At 38.7% G+C, this 6,690-nt stretch overlaps 1 pseudogene; it reads left to right on the forward strand.

Annotated features, from left to right (window-relative positions):
• Positions 1-560: 560 nt before the first annotated feature.
• Positions 561-1,285, forward strand: LOC102758114 (annotated as a pseudogene).
• Positions 1,286-6,690: the final 5,405 nt, after the last annotated feature.

Consider the following 6,690-nt stretch of genomic DNA (forward strand, 5'->3'; position numbering starts at 1 on the left):
CGCTGCCACCACAGCAGCTGGCCCTGCCTTGCTCGGCTTTGTCCGGAAGGACGTCTGGACATCCGGAAGGTTGTTTGTCTGTCTGGTCTAAGTACCATATTACCCTTCCCCTGAACTACATGATACTTATCTGCTTTTATAATACATTTACAACTTTTTCCAGTGCCACTTCTATGTCACTTGATTGTAAAAGTCTTGCTTAACTCACTGATCACGTTTTATAACTTTTGGACTCTTGACAATACACTGAGCTAGTCCTCAATATATGCTACACGGATTGCTAGAATTTCAATTTTGTTTACTTTTAATCAAGTACTCACAATACACAGGGTACTGGAAAGACAAAGGGTAGAGTGGACACAGAATGTGAACATGGTAAAGATAGGAAGTTCTTAGTTTTTACTTTTGGCTCCTGACAGGAAGCTCATAATCTAATGGAGAGAAAGAACTTACATTGCTAAATAATGTGCAGTTGAGGCTGTGACATTAAAAAGTGCAAACACGTTATATGAAAACATAGTAAAGGAGGATCCTGGCCTTCAGTGTGTTGGCTCCGTGCCATGGCACCCTCCGGGAGGTTTTTCATGAGGGGAACCTGGAAGATGACTGGATGGAAGATGAGTCTGGGGGAACTCACCAGCACTCTGAACGTGGCCCACACCGAGGTGGTTTGTGCACCAGCCACCACCTACATGGACTTCACCAGGCAGCAGCTAGATGCCGAAATTGCCGTGACTGCTCAGAACTGCTACAAAGTGACTGATGGGACCTTTACTGGAGAGGCCAGTCCTAGCTTGATCCAAGACTGTGGAGCTACAGGGGTGGTCTTGAGGCAATTGGAAAGAAGGCTTGTGTTTGGGGAATCAGATGAGCTAACTGGGCAGAAAGTGGCCCATGCCCTGGCTTAGGGACTTGGAGTGATCACCTACACTGGGGAGAAGCTAGCTGAGAGGAAAGCTGGCATCCTGAGAAGGTCTATTTTGAACAAACCAAGGTCACTGCAGATAACATGAAGGGCTGAAACAAGGTTCTTCTGGCCTATGAGCCTGTGTGGGCTGTTGGTACAGGCAAGATTGCAGCACCCCAACAGGCCCAGGAAGTACACAGAAAGCTCTGGGGATGGCTTAAGTCCAGTATCTCTGATGCAGTCACTCAGACCACCTGCATATTTACGTGGCTGGGGCAACCTGCATGGAGCTGCCAATCCAATCTGAGTGGATGCTTCCTAGTGGGTGGTGCATTCCTCAAACCCAAATTTGTGGACATCATCAAGGTCAAACAGTAAGCCTCATTCACCTTCCCTACCTTTCATGCTCCCCAAGGGATTACAAAGCTCAGAAGCCTAATAACTGCCCTCCCGTCCCAGCACGTACATCTAATGGTGTCACCTGCCCCCTTTCATGGCCTAGTCCAAACTATACCTCTTTCTTTACCCATTCACACCTTCCCCTGTGTTGGTCAGGACCAGGCCAATCCCTTCTCCACTTACTTTAGTAATTTGAATGAAACATGTCACCAGAGTGGTCTCTCTGTGGCTGACAGCTAGAAGAGGTAGAGTTTGCTTATGGGTCCCCTCAGTCCCCACTGAAGGCAGGACAGAGAAGCCATCCTCCTCTCCCATCTCCCACCATGGAGCCAAGGACTGAGAGAGAGCCCTGTCCTCTCCTCAGAGGTCAGGGGAGCTGTTCTCACCTCTGGTGCCAATGCCTATGTGTGTTATGCATGTGAGCAGTCCCACTTGGGGTGTGAGGGTGTTGGGGGAGATAAACACCTGGCACCCACACACAAAAAGCATCATAATAATAAAAGCCCAAGAGCCATCACGACCAAAATAACCAAACGACCGGTCACCATGAGGTGCATGGAGCCTCCTCACACAGCAGAAGGCGGGAGGCAGGCACCTCCTCGCGCGATTTCAATTGCGCGTTGGGCCTCTAGTAGTGAAAGAAGTGAATTGAGGAAGAAATATTTCCCAAATGGAAGTTCATCTCAGATGAACCTTGCAAGGTAAGTAGAATAATAACTGGCAAAAAACGTAAGGAAAAGAAGCCTGGGAGAAGTACATGATAATAGCCTGGAAGGTTGGAAGAACAAAATCTAATAATAAAAATTTTAAAAAGGATAGTAAACTAGGGTGACTGAAGCTTAGGTATACTTACTTATAAGGAAACACACAGGTAATATGAAGGAATGGGAAATAGATTGGAAATTGTTCTATTTGGTTTCTTCCTATTTATTTATTTATTTTGCCCCTGCCAATTCACTGAATCCTCTTTTCTAGGGTCAACAACCCAATTCCAAATGAGAACTCCAAAGAACAAAGCTGTATGACCTCAACTGGCTGAAGCATTCTGTTTATTTAGTATCTCTTCCACGCAAAATTAGGCAGATTTTCCCAGTTTCTTATGTAGTCTGCACATATTTCTGAGCAGGAACTCCCATTCTGTCTCCCGTGTATCCTTACAACAAATTCATCCTTTTAAGCAATTTGTGTATCACTTTTTACAGTGATACACAAATGGGTCTTGGAGTGGGGAAGGGAGGGACTTTCCCCAGAACTTACTATAAGGAACAGTACCTCTGAACAACGTAAGAGGTTGCCTATAATGGATCTGTGGTTTGGAGCCCAGACCCCACTTTTATTTCCCCAGTTGTAAGAGGGCGAATAGCTGATAGCTTTCAACTCATTCCATCTCTCTGAAATATCTTTAGCGGAAAAGAATTTTCTTCAAGGCTTTCCTTGAGGGCAGCCTCCATCCAATGATAGTCCCATAGAAAGTATAAATTCCAGGCTCCTGCCTTAAGGCATAGGAACTCTAAAGGGAAATCCTGAACCCTCACTTCTCTGAGGGATTGGCTACGGTCTTTGTTGTGATTACATTCAGTTTGTCTGCCCAATCTTACTTCTCCCACTCCCTCAATAAGTAAAGAGTCTAAGGCTATTTCTCAACAAGCTTTTTACATGCACATATCCATTTCAAAGTCTGTTTCTTGGGACGTCAAACAAGTTGCTACAAAAAAACAAAGAAAAATGGCAAGGTCAGAAGACACATCTAACCATATGCCTCAAAGATAAACCATGTGTTAAGTAGCAAATCACTGCACCAGTAGAGGAGAGTACTCTCACTAACAGCTTAGTAAACTATAATATCCCTCAGTCCTCTGTAAATAGATTATCTATTATTGCTGATCCATAAAGAGACTAGTCACTGTTTTTTGTCATTCCCCCAAAAAACAAATATGATAGGCTACCTCCACACAAAACCAATAAAAGAAGAAAACTGAAAATATAAATAGAAATATTTTATTTGATAAAAATTCTCCCAAGATAGAAAGGGAACAATTCTAACATAACATCTCAACCTAAACTCATTTTCTTTAAACAATCAGTTGCAGATCTGAAAAAATACCTTTTATCAAAAATTCAAAAATGAAAACAGACATGGATGAAAGGAAATATATGAAATGAAAATTATCTAATGGTGTTAAACAATGGAATAAAAGACAATAATTTCAGAAATTAAAATTAAATTGCAAGATTCTCAAAGGATAAAAGATTCAATTATGAGCAGGTCATTAAAGAGAGGAAATAACTAAGAGAATGGACATGAAACAAATAAATGGGCGAAAAGAATTAGAGTATGGCCCTAACTGGTTTGGCTCAGTGGATAGAGCGTCGGGCTGTGGACTGAAGGATCCTGGGTTCAATTCCGGTCAAGGGCATGTACCTTGGCTGCAGGCACATCCCCGGTGTGGGGGTATGCAGGAGGCGGCTGATCGATGTTTCTTGCTCTCTATCTCTCTCCCTTCCTCTCTGTAGAAAATCAATAAAATATATTTTTTAAAAAAAAGAATTAGAGTATGATGGTATGGAAGATTAGCAAGGGTGATATATCACACATAAAATTGGAGTCCCTGAAAAGGAAAAGAAATAATGGAATACAAATAATATTTAAAATTATAAACCAGAAAAATTTGGGGAATAACAGAAGACTAATATACATTTTGAAACATACTTGTGATACTTAATGCAGAAAAGAAAATCCAAGATATATCCTAGTAAAAGTATTAGACTTTAAGTTAAAAAATATATATCTGCACCTTCACGTAGAAAGAAAATCAGAATAGCATCTCAACAACAACATACAAAGCAAGATAACTGAATATCAATATTTTCAAAAAGTTCAAGGAAAAAGTGAGTTGAGGATTTTATATCTAAGTAAGCTTTACTTTTCAATTAATACATGTAGAAAGCATCAGGGAATTAGAAAATAGCTATTAGTACACCACAGTAATAATTGCTGTGAGCAAGATCCACTAGTGAGCAAAACTTTAAGGAGAAAAAGGATATTTTTTTGCTTTATCTTATCTTATCTTATCTTATCTTATGTTATCTTATCTTATTTACTAGAGGCCTGGTGCATGAAATTTGTGCATGGGTAGGGTCCCTAGGCCTGGCCAGCGATCAGGGCTGATCTGTGGGACAACCGGTGGGGTGATTCGGGGGGGTAGGGGGCCGCTGGCACCCATCTTGGATGGCCTGGAGCCTGCAGCCTGGGAACAGCCCCTGGTGGTCAGTGCACGTCATAGCGACCAGTCATTCCGCTGTTCGGTCGATTTGCATATTAGGCTTTTATTATATAGGATTGTTGATAATATTACAGATACTCCCTATTTTTCCTCCCTTTCTCCCACCTCCACCCAGCCCTCACCCCAAAAGTAAAAAAAAATCATAAAAATTTCAAAATAAGGAGTAGAAGAATAGAATAAGTTCATTGATTACCACATAAATACTTTTCATAATCAAATGATATTATTTAAAGCTAACAAACCAAGTTATTAGCTTATTGGATATGCAATAAATATATAAAGGTAACAATTCAAACCATCTGAAATACAAAAAGGAATATAAAAAGTAAATAAAACAAGCCTTTAAGTAAACAATAAAGATAACATAATACCACTGGTAAATACCAGTTAAATAATATGAGCATTCTGACCAAACACATCAGTCATGGAAATTAATGTGAATGGGATAATTTCAACTATTACAATAAAAAGATTTTCAGATTTGAGCAAAAAGGAAACTCAGCTCTATATTTTATATAAAATATAAAACTAAAGCAAAGTGATTTTTAAAAGCTCCAAATAAATGTATAACTAGAGATGTGTCAGATGAAGTACAGGAAATAATCTAAAAACTAATTCGTAAGAGACCAGTTGAATAAATTCACAATGAAGTAGTTTGTAGTCATATAAAAAAGGAGAAATATCAGTACCTATGATATGGAATGATTTCCAATTCATGTTGTAAAGTAAAAGAAAAAAAAATATGTGTGTGTGTGTGTGTGTGTGTGTGTGTGTGCTATCATTTGAGTGAGAAAGAAGGGGAAATAAAATGTTGTAGATATGCATGTTGCTTGTGTTTTCTTATTTTTAAAAAATAACAGAGGAAGTATGGACCAGAAACTAGTGAATATTATTGCTTATAGGGCAGTGATGGCGAACCTTTTGAGCTCAGCATGTCAGCATTTTGAAAAACCCTAACTTAACTCTGGTGCCGTGTCACATATAGAAATTTTTTGATATTTGCAACCATAGTAAAACAAAGACTTATATTTTTGATATTTATTTTATATATTTAAATGCCATTTAACAAAGAAAAATCAACCAAAAAAAATGAGTTCGCATGTCACCTATGACACGCGTGTCATAGGTTCGCCATCACTGTTATAGGGCCTATTCAGAAAAATATCTAATTCCCATTCTGAGGCAGGAAATGTACAAGTTTAGCTTAGACATGTTATACCAGAGAACAAGAAATCAGAGACTACTGCAGTCATATCAGAAGGTCTCAGAAACTATCTTGAAGTTTTTGAGTTTTTACATGCCAAATTTGAGATAAGGAATAATAATTATAACAGATTTAGGCTGATAAAACATAATACAATCAATGGGTTCATAATGATAATACTTGAAATATTAATGATCCCCATAGGTCTTTAGAAAAAGAATTTATTTTGAAAACTGGTACTTAGATTTGTTAATTCTGCTTTTTCTGTGGGAATTGAATCAATTTTTTTTGTACTCTTGGTTATGTCTTCATTGAGGAAATAAAGCTTTGAATCTATACAGTGAAAGAGATATAGAGGAAGAGGGAAGGAAAGAGTAAGGCCGGGGAGTAAGGTAGGGAGAGAAAAGGAGTAGAGGAAAGTGAAGTAGACAGGAGGAAAAGAGAGGGAAGGGTAGAGATGGAAAAGGGGGAGAGAACAAATGGAAAAGGGAAGGGATGGAAAAAGAAAAGGAAAGGAAATAAAAGAAAAAACAGAGCCAAGAAGGCAAAGATAAAAGAAATAAAGTTTCCATCACTATGTAGAAAAATTAATGAAAAAATTGCCAAAGATAAGTATTCTGAGATTTTATAAAGCCAGATATAAAGAAATTTCTAAAGGTTTTCAGAGAGACAACAGAAGGACATGCAATTTCTCAAAAGTAGCACAACTTGCTAAACTATAAAGGGAAAATGCCTTCAATGTTAGAAGAAAAATTATTTCAAATCTAGAATTCTATAGAAACCAAATCATTAATCATGTGTGAAAAGAGAATAAAGATCTTTTTGCAACAGACTCCAAAACTTGACTGGCAAGAGGGCAACTATGATTTTTTAGCAAAAAAGAGCATGAACCCCGA

The sequence above is a fragment of the Myotis davidii genome, unplaced genomic scaffold (genome assembly GCF_000327345.1).
Source record: "Myotis davidii unplaced genomic scaffold, ASM32734v1 scaffold1144, whole genome shotgun sequence".
NCBI classification, from domain to species: domain Eukaryota; kingdom Metazoa; phylum Chordata; class Mammalia; order Chiroptera; family Vespertilionidae; genus Myotis; species Myotis davidii.